Raw genomic sequence first — 17141 nt, 5'->3', positions numbered from 1 at the left:
CATCCAATGATAACAGTCAATTTTTTCGAGTTCCATTGACAATAATAAAAATGCACCTTCAAATATATCACCACAAGATGATTTTTCAAACCAATAAATTCTGTGTTATATAGTCCAATCATTCTGGAAGCTATTAATGTAATATTTGAGCAGAAAAGTACTTAATCAAACTTTTATATCTTTGATCAAAGTTAGAAATACTTAGGAATAGGGAGAGGAGTTCTAAAACCATGTGATCTCACTGTATGGAGGAGTCATAAAACCCATATAATTCATTGTGGGGAGGAGTCATGTTCTTATTTCTGAAAATTAAAACCCAAGTTCATTAGAAAATCAAATATTATTAATAAAACCAGACATACACCTACAAAAGGTTAGGCAATCTAGGTCAGAAAAGTCCAAAATAGCAAACTAGACATCCCAAATCATGAGTTTGATGAAACACACATCTACGAATGGTTAATAAACCTAGCTAAGAAAATTTTATTAATAAAATCAGATGTGTTTTAAACTTGAATGTTCATATTTCTGAAAACTAAAACCCAACTTTATTTTTTTTAAATATGCAAAAATGTACCCAATTATTAAAAGAAAACAAATATTATTAATATAAAATCAGATGTATTTTAAACGTGGAGGCTCTTATTTCTGAAAACTAAAATCCATCATCATTAGAAAATAAAATATTATTAATAAAACCAGACATACACCTACGAAAGGTTATGAAACCTAGCTAAGAAAATGTTATTAATAAAACCAGATGTATTTTAAACTGGGATGTTCATATTTCTGAAAACTAAAACCCATCTTTATTTAAAAAAATATGTAAAAATGTACCCAATTATTAAAAGAAAACAAATATTATTAATATAAAATCAGATGCATTTTAAACATGGATGTTCTTATTTCTGAAATTTAAAACCCAAGTTTATTAGAAAATCAAATATTATTAATAAAACCAGACATACACCTACGAAAGGTTAAGAAACCTAGCTAAGAAATTTTATGAATAAAATCAGACATACACCTACGAAAGGTTAAGAAATGTAGCTAGGAAAATGTTATTAATAAAATCAGATGTATTTCAAACTGGGATGTTCATATTTCTGAAAACTAAAACCCAACTTTATTTTAAAAAAATATGCAAAAATATCAAATATTATTAACAAAATCAGATTTTTTTAAAACATGGATGTTCTTATTTCTGAAAATTAAAACCCAACTATTAGAAAATCAAGTATTATTAATAAAACCAGACAAACACCTACGAAAGGTTAGGAAATCTAGCTCAGAAAAGTCCAAAATAGCAAACTAGACATTCCCAAATCATGTGTTTCATGCAACACATATCCACGAAAGGTTAAGAAACCCAGCTAAGAAAATGTTATTAATAAAATCAGATGTATTTTAAACTGGGATGTTCATATTTCTGAAAACTAAAACCCAACTTTAATTAAAAAAATATGCAAAAATGTACTTAATTATTAAAAGAAATGAAATATTATTAATAAAATCAGATGTATTTTAAACATGGATGTTCTTATTTTTGCAAATTAAAACACATCTTTATTAGAAAATCAAATATTATTAATAAAACCAGACATACACCTACAAAAGGTTAGGAAATCTAGCTCAGAAAAGTCCAAAGTAGAAAACTAGACATCCCAAATCATGTGTTTCATGCAACACATATCCACGAAAGGTTAAGAAACCCAGCTAAGAAAATGTTATTAATAAAATCAGATGTATTTTAAACTGGGATGTTCATATTTCTGAAAACTAAAACCCAACTTTAATTAAAAAAATATGCAAAAATGTACTTAATTATTAAAAGAAATGAAATATTATTAATAAAATCAGATGTATTTTAAACATGGATGTTCTTATTTCTGAAAATTAAAACTCAACTTGATTAGAAAATCAAATATTATTAATAAAACAAGACGTATAACTATGAAAGATTAAGCATTCTAGCTCAGAAAAGGCTAAAATAGCAAATTAAACGTACCCAATCATGAGTTTCATGCAACACACATCTACAAAAGGTTAAGAAACCTAGCTAAGAAAATATAATTAATAAAATCAGATGTATTTTAAACTGGGGTGTTCATATTTCCGAAAACTAAAACCCAACTTTATTAAAAAATGTTCTTATTCCTGAAATTTAAAACCCAACTTTATTAGAAAATCAAATATTATTAATAAAACCAGACATACACCTACGAAAGGTTAAGAAACCTAGCTAAGAAAATGTTATTAATAAAATCAGATGTATTTTAAACTGGGATGTTCATATTTCTGAAAACTAAAACCCAACTTTATTAAAAAAAATATGAAAAAATGTACCCTATTATTAAAAGAAATCAAATATTATTAATAAAATCAGATGTTTTTTAAACATGGATGTTCTTATTTCTGAAAATTAAAACCCAACATGATTGGTACAGTCGCAAGCATATTTCATGTCATTTTTAGAAAAAGTTGGACGGGGTAACCTAAAAGGCAATGTTACTTTTCCAAGGATAGCTAAAACCCAATTCAATATCCCATTAGCATATTCAATTCAAACATTACATTAACCCATTCGAACAACATATTTTATTTTCACTGTCCTCGGTGCTTTAACAGTAAACAAAAAGTCGGTGTAGGAGGATCTTACTCCAACTCAACCCCCAGGTGACACCCAATTTTTTAATATCCCTGCGCTGACTTCGATAAACTTTCTTCTTTGGCACAGTGACAAACTATCCGCCTTCATTTCAATTAATAACTCTATTTATTTTTTGTCAAACTCATCATAAAAAATAAAACTTCACCTCAAATGTCCTTCTGAACTCGACCCATAAAAATAATAAAAAAAATGTGAAACAAAGGCTTAAAGTGAACGAGTACAGCCGCAAACATATTTATGTCATTTGAGAAAAAGTTGGAGGGTGAAGGGTAACCTAAAAGGCACCCTGAGGTAGCTTTTGTCCAAAGTTTTATGGTTTACCGAAATTACATAAGCAAGGTATTCCCTTGAGGTCAAGTGTAGTATGTACGAAAGCCATATGCTTCCAATATTTGGAAAGTGGTTATGAACAGCCTTCAAACCTTTGGTTTGTTCCCGAAAATCGTATATATACCTAAGAAATTGAAAATGCAAATAAATTACCGGTTCCGGTTGTATTAATTATTCGTAGCATTGATAAACTGGATTTTACAATTTACAGAAAATCCACACAAAATAATTGATATCTACATTTTAAATCCAATCAACCCCACCCCCACAAAATAAAGGAGGTGTTGTTACGTCTCTGGTCGATCATTCCCTAAACATTTGCTCTGATTCTTCCATCACAGATGAACTAAATTTTATTAGAGACATTAGGGAAGAAAGAAGAAATCAACGTTTCGTAAACGATTTTCAAACTGTAACTATACGCCTTTAAATTAGTCGATCAGAAAAGTGCTTTGAAAATAGATGTTTTCGTTTTATCTGAATTTTTATAGTGACGGTAACTTCTTTTAATATGGATTTTATTGCTGGATGTTTGCATGAATAGCTGAAGTACCTAAGGTTAGTAAATAGAAAAGTCATAATGAGGAAACATTTTAGGCCACGGGGGGACTTTTAGAAAGATATCATTCTAAATTGTCATATTTCATAATGCTATGCAAAATTAGATGTTTCAGAATTTGATTTGTTTCAGAATTGGATGTTCAAAGCATCCGCTTGTCTAAGTCCCGAAAGATGAGGTCAGAAATGACGTTCTGATAACTTTTTTCTTACACATTCATAACTCTTAATAAAGCCTCTATATTAAAAATTGGTAGGTGTCCTCAAAAACAAAGTTGTAAGGGAGGGGACCCCTAGTAGGTTGGGGAGAGGGGACCCTTGGAGGTTGAGGTCATTGGTGCTTAAGGTCCTTTATGGTTCAAATCCATAATCGTCTCACTAGTTGATTTCTAAGGATTGTTCTGAATTTCTTTATTAGTATCAACTTTTTAGTATACTAGAATGTTAAAGCATATTTTATATTGGCAACGCTGCTTAAATGGTACTTGTGTATTATACAGAGCACAGTCGAGAAGTAAATTTATATCGTTCACGTCCCATACTGTCTATGTGTCAATTATAGCGACCACAGCCGAGAAGTAAACTGTTATCTTAGCCTCGAAGCGCGAACAATATAAAAATAGTCTCAAGGTGGAATTGTGATGTAACAGTTACGTAAACCCAATGTTGAAATTCTCAGAAGTCTGGTGATGTCACCTTGTTAGCCTAGTATTTCAAACCCTTGATTGATCTAGAAAGAGGCACGTGATCTTGTTCTCCTCAGATTGTAGCCCTCTGATTGGCTGTTATCTTGTTCGTCCCGTTGTTCGCTCCGTGGTATAACATGGCCCTCTACTTTTCTCACCGACATTTTCACTTGATAAGGGAAATTTTGGTCCACTTTGGCCCCCTACCCCCCCCCCCCCACAAAAAAAAGGTTTTGTCAAAATTACGCAACTATTTTTAGTGCTATATCACATTTACGGATGGTAGAATTGATAAAAAAAAATCCCGTAGATATGAGAAATAGCTTTCAAATGAGCCATTAAACGTCATTCTAAGAAGTTCTGGTAGCCCAGTTCTAATGGGGGGGTTTCTTTTAAAAATACAATTGTACTTATATCTTCTGATGTTTCCTAATGCGGAGATTCCAATTAATTAATTCAATGGGGAAATTTAGTTAAACTCTTAGCTGATGGTTCGCGTGTGGCCTTCCTGAATGGAGGCTGAACTTCTGGAGTGGGCAGCTTAAACTAGGAGTACATGTAGGGAGCTTATATCAACGGCCATACTGAGTCGAAATCAGATTGATAAGTTTCAGTTTCCCTTAGGAGCGAGTGGAGCCACAAGGACTAACAAACTTGAGAAATATTAACATAGGGAGAATAAAATAAGAAAGTAAAGCATTTATTGTTACTCACATAATTGTCGCAGAGCTTCGGTTATATCAACACACTTGTAATACAAGACACTAATATAAAATTGTCATCTGGAGCAACGCTACACAAAAGTTAATACACGGACAAAAAGGTTCTCTCGAAAGTTTATTTTGAATAGATTCACATAAGGCTGCAATAAGACTGAAAAAGACTGCACCAGACTGGCATAAGACTCCAAATAGACTCAAAATAGACTCAAAATAGACTGGCGCAAAACTGCTAAGTTCTAGCTATCTACTTTTCCCACTTTTGCCGGAGGTTACGTTCGGGCGTTTTTTTCAGGTTCATATTTTGGGTTTATATTTCGGTTGTTTTTACTTTTATTTGGGTAACTTTAATTGGGAGATTTTGGGGTTTTTGCAAATTGGTCCAATTACATATCATCCTTCCCATTCTTAACGATGTCCTCATCGTTGTGTTAAGCTATTCTCTTTGTACTTTCAAATTTTGATTTTTCGTTAAAAGAATTTATTTTAGTACTTGAATTAGCTCTGCTTTGGTAAAATTTATTCTGCTCTCTTTTTTTTACAAATTCCCGATTGCTCTATTAGATTATATATATAACAACATTACTTTAAAGTCCATCACCTACTCACTCGATTTGGCGAAGGGGCCAAGGAGTTTCTATTGACTAACACCGTAGGTTATATGATTACGTAATAATTATTATTTCCTCCACCTAACACTAAGATTACCTTCACCTGATACGTTTATCTTATCACAGAAAATGGTACATATTTGCCTTTTTTAAAACTTGACTATACTTCCACCTGACGCTATAACGATACTATTATATTTTTTATTCCTTCACCTAATATTATAATTCCTTCACCTGATATGCTAATACTTCTACATGGTTTCAACTAATTAAGTTCTGGTTTTGCAATTGTTTTACTACTTGACGTGGTACATGTTTGCTACTTCTATTACTAGTTTATGCTTCCACCTGACGCTCTGTTGGTACAATAAGTATTTGACTTCAAAAGCATCTAACTACATCTAAATTTTTAACACACTAAAATTAAAATAATTTGCAAGAAAAAGTTTGACACATTAATAGATTATAAGTTTAATGTCTGATTGCAACACTTAGATAAGGTAGCTTGCACTGGTTTTCATCTGTTTTATGATAAGTTTTTCAATATTCATTAAAGTTACAAGTTAGAAACATAAGACTTCACACTTACTTCATCATTCTATGTGTCTATAATACTCACATACGTCGTCACTTTATTTTGGGTTTCCGTTGAACTATTTATTGTGTCAGCTAATAGTTTATGGTTTGTCTTCGTGGTGTTTCATGTTTTTGGTACTTGTTGCTTGAGATAAGCGTTTACATTGTTCATGAGTATGACTGTTGTACAAAATTGTCTGTGTATGGTTTGTCATGTCAAATACGAGGGGTTGAAAGTCACAGAGATGTTTAAATGTCTATTAGATACATAATCCTTGGGGAATTGATTACATGAAATGGGTATCTTGATCGCTGGGCTGGGTGTCTCTTCTTGAAAACCTTTATCCTCGGGAAAATCTATTACTCGTATAGTCTGTGTTTCCCGTAAATTGTTTACGTTTAGTCCATCTTTCATTTGGACTTTGGGTTGTTTTACGACACTTAACGTTATCTATGTCAGGATCAAAACTTGATCTAAGGGCCTTGGCTCGACGCATTGTCTTTGATTCCCGGTTAAATGATACATAATCATTGGGGGCTTAATATGGTGATTAAAACGATGGTAACTGGTCGGTTTTCTCCTCTGAACACTTCATTCTCGAACAAATTTCAGCACGTATGGCTTATATTTTTCGTTAAATTGATCATGTTTGGTTCTTCTTCTCATGGAGGATAGTTTGGTTTTGTGACATCTAATAATGATTGGATAGAGTCAAAACTTAAACTTTTGATCTTGGTTAACATATTGTCTCTGATATGGGGCTTAAGACATATAGTCTTTGAGGGACTGACTCTAGGGTTACTCTTGGTGTTTCAAACATTAAATCTTAAGGCCACTGCCGTCTAAGGATAGTGATCGACGGTCTCTACGTAGTTTTACGACGTTGCGGTCGAGGTGATTTTCTAGGTAATTATTAATTCAGATGTATATATATAAGTGGGGTTCTTGGTTTGCCAATATTGCTTAAAGAAAGAAAAACGAGCAAAATTGGGGTTTTTATAGGCCAAATTAAGATACTGAAAAAACGAAGCGAATATTTCGAGAGGACAAACGCCTCTCTTCTTCAGCGCGAAACGAAACGATGTATCAATAAAAGCCAAAAATTAAAAGAATTAAAACCAAATACCTAACAACCATAAAAGCGAGTTATTCGCCAATATCCGCGATTTGCACAAAATCCAAAAAATATGATCTGCCATCGACGGATACTAGCGAACAACTGAACAAAAGAAAGGAATCAATTCATTCACTTGAAAAACAAAACGAACTAGCAATTAAATAAGTTGGAAAACTATGTCATTTGATGTCGGATTTTAATTAAGGCATTTCTTGCAGACACCCTTTGAGACCTCAGGGGTTGTTCACGTGTTTGAATAGATGACTGAGAAAGTGGTTCAAGGTTTATTTCAGGGATCACTAAAGTATCGGCTTCTCTTTTGAGAAAACCGAAATATAACTCATTTATTCTTAAATCACCGGAATCTCTGTTTAAAGCTAGACCTAAATGTTGGTATTTATAAATTTCAACAGCTTCTCTGTAGTGCTGGACAATACCCTTATCATTCGAAATAAGACTAGCTTGATTAAACAAAATAGTATGGTCTGGTTTTTCGAAAATGTGCTCTGCAAGGGCAGAGTCAAAATTTTCCGGTTTTTTCCGCTTTTTAAGTGTATTATTAATTGAGCTAGAATGCTGAGTTAATCTATCTGTTAGTCGTTGATTAGTTCTTCCAATATACCAAAGACCACACGAACAAGGAATTCTGTAGACACCGGAGTTTTCACCTATCGGGATAGGGTCTTTTCCTTGATAAATTCGGGACTTGATAGTTTTTCTGTGTCTATAATAAGTGTAAATGTTATTTTTCCTTAGATTTTTTGAAATGTGGTCTGAAATCCCTTTAATGTATGGGAGACCAAGATAAACTGAATTTTCCCTTTGATTTGTGTTTTCTGTGGAACTATCTGATAATCTTTTAATGCGTTTTGCAATTACAGAATTTATTAAACTAATTGGATAACCATTCCCAAATAAAATATCTCTAAGGTGGTTGAGTTCTAAATCCAAGAAACGTGTTGAACAGACTTTCAATGCTCTATCAACTAGAGAAGTGACAACTCCTCTTTTCACAGCAGGAGAATGATTGGAGGACTAACTTAAGTAACGGTCATTCTGTGTGGGTTTTCTATATACACTAAACTCGAAACATGAATCATTTCGGTGCACCAAAACATCTCAGAAAGGAAGACGCCTCTCTATCTCTGATTCCTGAGTAAATTTCAGTTTTGGATCCAAGGAGTTGAGCAAGTGAAGAAAAGAACCCAGAGACTCGTCACCATGCTCCCATAAATAAAAAATGTCATCTTTAAAACGAACCCAAAACTCAGGCTTACACGAACCATGCAAAATAGCCCTTTCTTCAAGGTCTTCCATGAAAATATCAGCTTGTATTGGAGAAAGGGGGGCACCCATGGAGAGCCCATATTTCTGTCTATAAAAAATGCCTCTATAATGAAAGTAAAAAGAAGTTCTATTACAAAGGGCTGTAAGCGAAAGAAGTGTCTGATTCGAAAGAGCAGAATTTTCTGATATAGATGGGTTAGAATTAAGTTTTTGCTCCAAAAACTCCTAAAGTTCATAAGCCCGGTAATCCACTTCGACCCATTGTTTCTTCTTTTAATTCTCCTACAGCAAAAATAGGAAAATTCTTATCAGTGATATTTCGCCGACTAATTCAGGCTGAAAAATCCTGTTTTTAAAATTTCGCTGAAGTCGTTACCATTGTGGAGCAAGTTCCTATTAAAATAAATACAAAAAATGGTAGTTTTGATGCAGATTCAATGTAAATTGACTAAGATCCTCAAGAATCTGAGATGAATTTGGAGAGTAAACTTAGTTCCAACCCGTCTATGTCAGAAAAATCTACTCTTTCGACTCAGACACTTTTTTCACTTACAGCCCTTTGTAATAGAACTTCTTTTTACTTTCATTATAGAGGCATTTTTTATAGACAAAAATATGGGCTCTCCATGGGTGCCCCCCTTTCTCCAATACAGGCTGATATTTTCATGGAAGACCTTGAAGAAAGGGCTATTTTGCAAGGTTCTTGTAAGCCTGAGTTTTGAGTTCGTTTTAAAGATGACATTTTTTATTTATGGGAGCATGGTGATGAGTCTCTGTGTTCTTTTCTTAACTTGCTCAACTCCTTGGATCCAAAACTGAAATTTACTCAGGAATCAGAGATAGAGAGGCGTCTTCCTTTCTTAGATGTTTTGGTGCACCGAAATGATTCATGTTTCGAGTTTAGTGTATATAGAAAACCCACACATAATGACCGTTACTTAAGTTATTCCTCCAATCATTCTCCTGCTGTGAAAAGAGGAGTTGTCACTTCTCTAGTTGATAGAGCATTGAAAGTTTGTTCAACACGTTTCTTGGATTTAGAACTCAACCACCTTAGAGATATTTTATTTGGGAATGGTTATCCAATTAGTTTAATAAATTCTGTAATTGCAAAACGCATTAAAAGATTATCAGATAGTTCCACAGAAAACACAAATCAAAGGGAAAATTCAGTTTATCTTGGTCTCCCATACATTAAAGGGATTTCAGACCACATTTCAAAAAATCTTAGGAAAAGTAACATTTACACTTATTATAGACCCAGAAAAACTATCAAGTCCCAAATTTATCAAGGAAAAGACCCTATCCCGATAGGTGAAAACTCCGGTGTCTACAGAATTCCTTGTTCGTGTGGTCTTTGGTATATTGGAAGAACTAATCAGCGACTAACAGATAGATTAACTCAGCATTCTAGCTCAATTAATAATACACTTAAAAAGCAGAAAAAACCGGAAAATTTTGACTATGCCCTTGCAGAGCATATTTTCGAAAAACCAGACCATACTATTTGGTTTAATCAAGCTAGTCTTATTTCGAATGATAAGGGTATTGTCCAGCACTACAGAGAAGCTGTTGAAATTTATAAATACCAACATTTAGGTCTAGCTTTAAACAGAGATTCCGGTGATTTAAGAATAAATGAGTTATATTTCGGTTTTCTCAAAAGAGAAGCCGATACTTTAGTGATCCCTGAAATAAACCTTGAACCACTTTCTCAGTCATCTAATCAAACACGTGAACAACCCCTTAGGTCTCAAAGGGTGTCTGCAAGAAATGCCTTAATAAAAATACGAAATCAAATGACATAGTTTTCCAACTTATTTAATTGCTGGTTCGTTTTGTTTTTCGTAGTGAATGAATTGATTCCTTTCTTTTGTTCAGTTGTTCGCTAGTATCCGTCGATGGCAGATCATATTTTCTGGATTTTGTGCAAATCGCGGATATTGGCGAATAACTCGCTTTTATGGTTGTTAGGTATTTGGTTTTAATTCTTTTAATATTTGGCTTTTATTGATACATTGTTTCGTTTCGCGCTGAAGAAGAGAGGCGTTTGTCCTCTCGAAATATTCGCTTTGTTTTATCAGTATCTTCATTTGGCCTATAAAAACCCCATTTTTGCTCGTTTTTCTTTGTTTATGTGATGTCAGGCCAATGTGGTTTAAGAAATTATCTTCCAATATTGCTTGAGATAAGATTACCTGGTACTAGGCTTGGGTGACTTGGAATGTCATCTGGATAATGTCTTAGGGACTTCCTTGGTGAGTACTTGTCGGTGGTTGACGAATGATGAAAGTAGATGCTACTGGGTTGTATCCGTGTTGCCTGCTGGTACACAAATAATTAATTTGCACTGGTTACTCTGCTTCGTAGAATATAAATATCTGGGCAGAATCATATGCTCTTTATAATTACACAAGTTACGACACACACAGCAATAATATACAATTTACATAATACCGTGGGGGGACTATTTTATAAATAATAGTCGTGATTAGACATATGAATAATATCAATTTTAGTATGGGTACTGTTAAACTCAACGAGAGAGCAACTAAGGGCAACTCTCATGCTTTTACATGTATGTTGCAGCAATCACTAGGTTACTGTGATATAAGCAAAGTTATCATAAGAAAAATGATTACGCTTACAAAAAATAACACTATAAGATTTTCAAGAATTGATGGCTATATATACATGTACACATGTGCATTTGGCACATGTTCTATATTCTATGCATTTTTAAATGTTATTCAACACTCATCTACTTTAGCATTAATTTTCTATTCTGCTACTACTTGCGAGATAGATTACATGGTTTTTATTAGAGGTCTCGATTTACTATAAATTTTTCAAATCTTTACTGTTAATGAGCGTCCACGCTGCCCAAGAAATATATCTTGGCAGCTGCATGGGCATGCACAAAAAATTAGGTGAAAATTTGGGACTGGACATGGCACGAATGAGGACCTCTACTCTCATTCGCTCGATTTTGTCCTCCCTTACTTTTTTGTTTAAGGGTTATCAGGGAGTTCTGGGTTTAGGCTTTGCATCTCGCTTGGCTCAATACAGTCCTCCTTCGGGTTTTGTTTCCGTGGTCTCGTAATTTTTCCATAACTTGAATCAACAAAATCTTCATGGTTAGGGGAATCAATGAGCTTCAACCTCGTGAACGACTAAATATTCCTTTAGAAGGAGCTGAAGACGCTCCACATCGGTTCCACGTATGTGATAATCTTCGGTCTCCTTGTGAATAGGAGAATTCATATTTCTCATGCAATATGACTATTTAGGGGGTAGTTCCCATGCTTAGGTATGATTCCCTTCCTTATGTCGTCTTGGGCCACTGCGTGAACAATGAAAATTATGATGGCCTTCGTTAATCGCACCTTCCTGTCTAATGCTAAAATAATATGTGTTAATTTATCTTGCAATGTAATCTATTCCTATTTTTTTTTGTTTTATTCTTTAGGGTTTTGAATATAGATTTCATTATTATGCGAACAGCTAACATCGTTAGCCACATGGCTTCTACATATATTGAAGGTACTAATCCTTTCTCAAATTGTATTTTAATTGCACTGTTCCTGCTACTGATTGATATTTGGGTTTATTTGCCAATAGTATTCCGAAACTACGATTTTTCGTCATATTTTCTTAAATCGTATTTGACGTTTCATTCTTTTTTTCGCGAAGACTTCTTCACCTGATTTATTCGCAATGATCATTGCAGCTGCGTACCTGACGTTTTCTTTTGCATGTCTGATACATATGTACTCCGTATCAATAATTGCTTTGGCCATTTCTTTATTTGGTCCTTTCAGAACATTTCAGAACAATGGCCAAAAGGAGGTAGTTTCTATTGACTTTTGTCTAGTTAACTTTTTCAAGATTGGTTATAGTCATGGTACACTCTAGGTCAAAGTCTAACTACCTTTTCACCGGCATTTCCTCAATACATCGGGTACTTATTCGTTCGACCGTAATTCGAGTCATCTAAAGCTCCATATTAACCAATAATGAGTATTTACTTTGAGTGGAAAACAAGGTAACTTTAGGTTGAAGTTGAACTACTTTTTCACCGGTGCCACCTTGCACCTGGCTATTTGTTTGTTCGAACATAGTATCATCCCTAAAGTTCCGTACTCTAGTTTAACGACTTTGCGGTCGCCTTATAGGCTTAAAAGTACAGAGATTTTCGAAAAACTACCCCATTTTTTTTTTTTATATATATTGATGATGTACTTAGGTCTCGTAACATTTACTCGGATTCATAGTTTTATAAATATTAATATAATACTGGTCTATAATGCACTTCCTTTTTTTTTTTAAGCTGTGATGATATTTATTTATATTGTTATAACGCTTCAGGTACTATTATAGGGTTCTTTTATCATTCATTTTAACGAGATTGTTTATATATACAGTTTCTTCCACTGTCGTTGGGCTTTAATTTCAATATAGGTGCATCATCCGGCAGCGTCGCCTTTGGATTTGGAGATTTAAGCACATCTAGTAGTCGATAATTTTACCGTGACGAAACAGTTGAGCTGGGAAATTGGAGGTTGAAAATTATATCGTTTCTACCATTTTAAGGTACATTTATATAAATTAGGTACGCCTTTAACTGGTTTGGGAGGTGCAGACCCTCCAAAGTGATAGTTCTGTCACTCCTTCGCATATTTTGTGGAATGAATTTCCGGCACAACTGAGATAAAGACACTGGTCATTTATTATTTTTACCACGAAGAAACTTAAGTTCACGTGTGATTGGCAACAACATAGTTGCTCACGTACTATTACGTCTAATCCAGGGACTATTTTTCTTCCGAAATTTTCATCTTCTTGGAAGAAATTCAGGGTTATTTTCTTTATGTCTTTATATTCTCTTGGGGTAACTTGAAAAATGGCGGATCCCATTGAAAGGTCTATTGGATTCAGATACGTGTTATTTACACAATTGACGTATAATATTTTAAGAAAGCTTTCACCTTTTAACATATGTCCTTGGTCTATTAATATGGAGAGAAACTTAATGGGCCAAATTGTAGTTATGTTATTATCATCTTGATCGTACCAAATATTGTTGGCAATATATTTCGACAACGAGCTATACTTTGTTGATGGGATATGTTGTACTAGAATTCGGAAGGCCAGATTGGCACTTTGTCTAGTGTGTTCTAGTGTTTTTGTCATCGCACGTGCACTAAAATTATAAAGTACTAGGCTTGCCGTTAATCTTAGGATCACTCTTTGTTCCAACATAGTCTTTTGAGATTTTAGAAGATAATATAGTTTTGGACAGTCAAGATTTTCTACTGCTTTAATAAGTTCCTTTTCTTTCATTAAATTGTCAACATGTCCCCATTCCCTTAACGGAGCATTAATATTGTCTACGCTATGTCTTATCTTAAGGTTCCATAAGATTGCGTTTTCCCGTCTACGATTATTTAATTGTCGATGGCTTGGATATCTTATCATGGTTACGCTTTTTTTTACTATTCTACTAGATTTTAGGTTAATATAAGCAACATACCGTATGGTCGCTTGTTTCGGCGATTACCTTAACCAGTGGTTGAAGGTATTAACGTACAGTATCTGTAAAAGTGCTCGTATATAAAATTTATAATTAAATAAGCGATTATTTAGTAGTAATTTATTTTCAAAATGGTTATAGTGTTTTAAGGTATAATAATGATTATGAAATAATTAAGATAATTAAAATTAGGCTACACGGCAGGTCGCTTCGCGCTATCAATTTGATGATTAGCTGTAATATGTGCTGTTTACTTGGCCTTTTGAATTTCATGTTATTTAATTTTCACTAGTACTTTTGCATTCCCCTTGGTACAAATTGTTCTTCGCAGAGGAAATCACTGCTCCAAGAATAGATCCTAAGAGTAACAAGATGTCGGGACTGAAAGTAATTTCTGAAGATTAGTTCCGGAGCCAGTCCCCCAGGACCAATTCCCGAACTAAGCTCCAAAAACTAATTCTAAAATCATCCACTCTCCGGACACAACTTCTCATGTATGAGGCTTGTTTGCTTGTTTTCTTCGTAGATTCTTTTGCGTGGTTACTTTTATTATAGTAAGTGTTGTAGTAGTAAAATCAATGTAGGGTAATTCTTCTGGGTCGCTTTTCATATATTAGTTTATATTCTCACTAGAGTTACCCACCCAAACAATAATTAACAATGAAATAAAAGGCAACATAGGTCATAACAGTTGCCCGTCGGCTCCCAAAGACTTATGGTAGTTTTTTCCAATTCCACAACCGTGGTTTCTCATTACGGGTGCTAACTATTCGTCACCGCATGGTGGTTCCTCATTAAAGATCTAGGCCCCTAATGGAAATGGGATGTTATGTATACACTATCCATCGTCTCCACTTTTCCACGGCCTCTCATGACTGGAGGGGCTATTTATTTATCACATTTCCTTGTTGCTTATTTGCCTTGGCGCCAAAGACCTTTCGTGTTTCCATAGTTGTTAATCATAGAGAGCTAGGACCAAACGGGAATGGCAATAGAAAGACAATGGCACCATTGCCAGTCCCCTGTGGCCCCCGCTACCTATAACTGAAGGTTTTTTTGTTTATGGAGTTTGGTGGCTAGACAGTTGTAATGTTTGCCAAGCAATGTCTTATTGTGCAATCAAGTTTCGTATCCATGGAACTTTTTTTTGTACAGAGGGTGAAAGTAAAGTGATTGCACGGTGGGATACTGTACACCATGCTAATCCTTGGCTCTAACCTCCCATGGTTGGGGGTTGATCCATCTTCATTATCGTATACTGTATAGACATTTGAATTATTGCTCTTATTCCATTTCTAGAGCATTTCGTGGGGTTGTACGCTGACTATTGTATTTTGCTTTTATGAATTAGAATTGCCATGTGTATTGAGCTTTTATTAATCGCCAAAAGAGAAAAAAAATTTTTGTTACATTCGAAGTGTGAGGGATGTTACTACTGATTTTTCTGCTAAAAGTATGCTTCGCTTTGTTTAAGTGTGATTTTTTGATATAAAAGAAAAAAAATTTTTTTTTTGTACTGTGCGAATTATATAAGGTACTACTACTGGTTTTTTTTTTGCTAAAACTATCTTTTATATGGTCTGAGTGGGTTTTCGAGTTTGAATTGTTAAGGAAAGGATCGTATTATATTACAGGTTAGTATATTTTAATTAGCGTGATATCTGTCGATCGGTTTGAGGGAACTCCAAGGTTTTCTATTAGAATTTTATGTGGCATTCGATCTCTATACTTGTTGAATTCTTATTTACAACAAAGTTTTTCTTAAGTAATCTATGATTAACGAGGCAAATTTTTCTTTTTAAACAATCTCTCTTTTTTTTAAATATCCATAGTTTCAATTAATTTCGTTAAGCCCCTTTTTTTGAAAATATAGACTTATATTTTTTTTTTTTTTTTTTTTTAATGCCTTCAAAATTCAGCTATTAGGCTGTAATGTTTTTTTTTTCATTTATTTTGATATTTCATTTAGCCGTGACGCGACTAAAGTATTACTTTCATCGGCTATGTATATTCTTAGTTAATGGGAGTTAAGTGAGTTGAAGTGTAACCTTACTTTAAAGGTGTCAGATCATTCTTCCCCTGTGGCGGAGTTGACGCCACGTGGCAGCGATACTTATTAACCAGCGCGGTGTTACTTAAAAGTCTCATAGCTATTCATAAGCCATATGAATTTAATTCTTTTATATTTCCCAAATGAAAATTAAAACACATTCGTTGATGCCATACTTTGCTGCCACGAAGATGCCGCACGAATGAGGGGGGGGGGGGCTCATAAATTTGATTAGAATATCACTTATAATTTTTGTAATTCTTTTTTTGTATTTTATCGCTGTGATCTTTAGTAGGTTATCCTTCTTGAAGAGCTTGATTCAGGGAGAAAGTTTGATAATTTATCCTTGTTGAATTAGGGTCTTCGAGACGTATGTCCGAGCAAAGGGCTGAATTACCTCGCAGGTGTTGTAATCTATTTTATGGCTCCTGCTTTCACTTAATTGCATTAGAAATTACCCTTCAGTTATTCATTCTTCGTATAAATGTTCGTTTTGTTCTATCAAATTTAGTTAAGTACATGCTCACTAGTGTGTGTACATTCTCCGAACTCTTAAATATCGTGCTTTTCAAAAGGCTTGAATTTTTTGAAGAACATTTGGCTTACCATGCCATATTGCTTATTGGTAGAATTAAGGATTATCAGGGATCTGAGGTCGTGACTGGAGTATAACGTTAATAGACATTATTACATACTGTCTTGTGGTATGAGTATTTATGACTAATCGTCAATTTTTGGAAGTACTTTCTTCTTTTTGCATTAATTGGTTATTTCTTGCGTTACTTGATTTATGAATTATTTTGTTTATTAGTCCGTATTTTGACAGGCCTATGTTGGTTTAATTTAGTTCTACTCGTTTTTAGCGGCGTGTTTCGCGGTTTGCATCAACTTTGAGAAGTCGCAGAAATTGAACTACATTTCTGAAGCAGAATATATTTGCTATTGTCAGATAGCTATTAGCCTAATTGCAAGTTGTCATTTCTTATAGCGCCACTTAAAATT

Source organism: Artemia sp. Qi Xiang Cuo, chromosome 2 (genome assembly GCF_049724085.1).
Source record: "Artemia sp. Qi Xiang Cuo chromosome 2, ASM4972408v1, whole genome shotgun sequence".
In the NCBI taxonomy this organism is placed as follows: domain Eukaryota; kingdom Metazoa; phylum Arthropoda; class Branchiopoda; order Anostraca; family Artemiidae; genus Artemia; species Artemia sp. Qi Xiang Cuo.
This window is presented reverse-complemented; position numbering follows the sequence as displayed.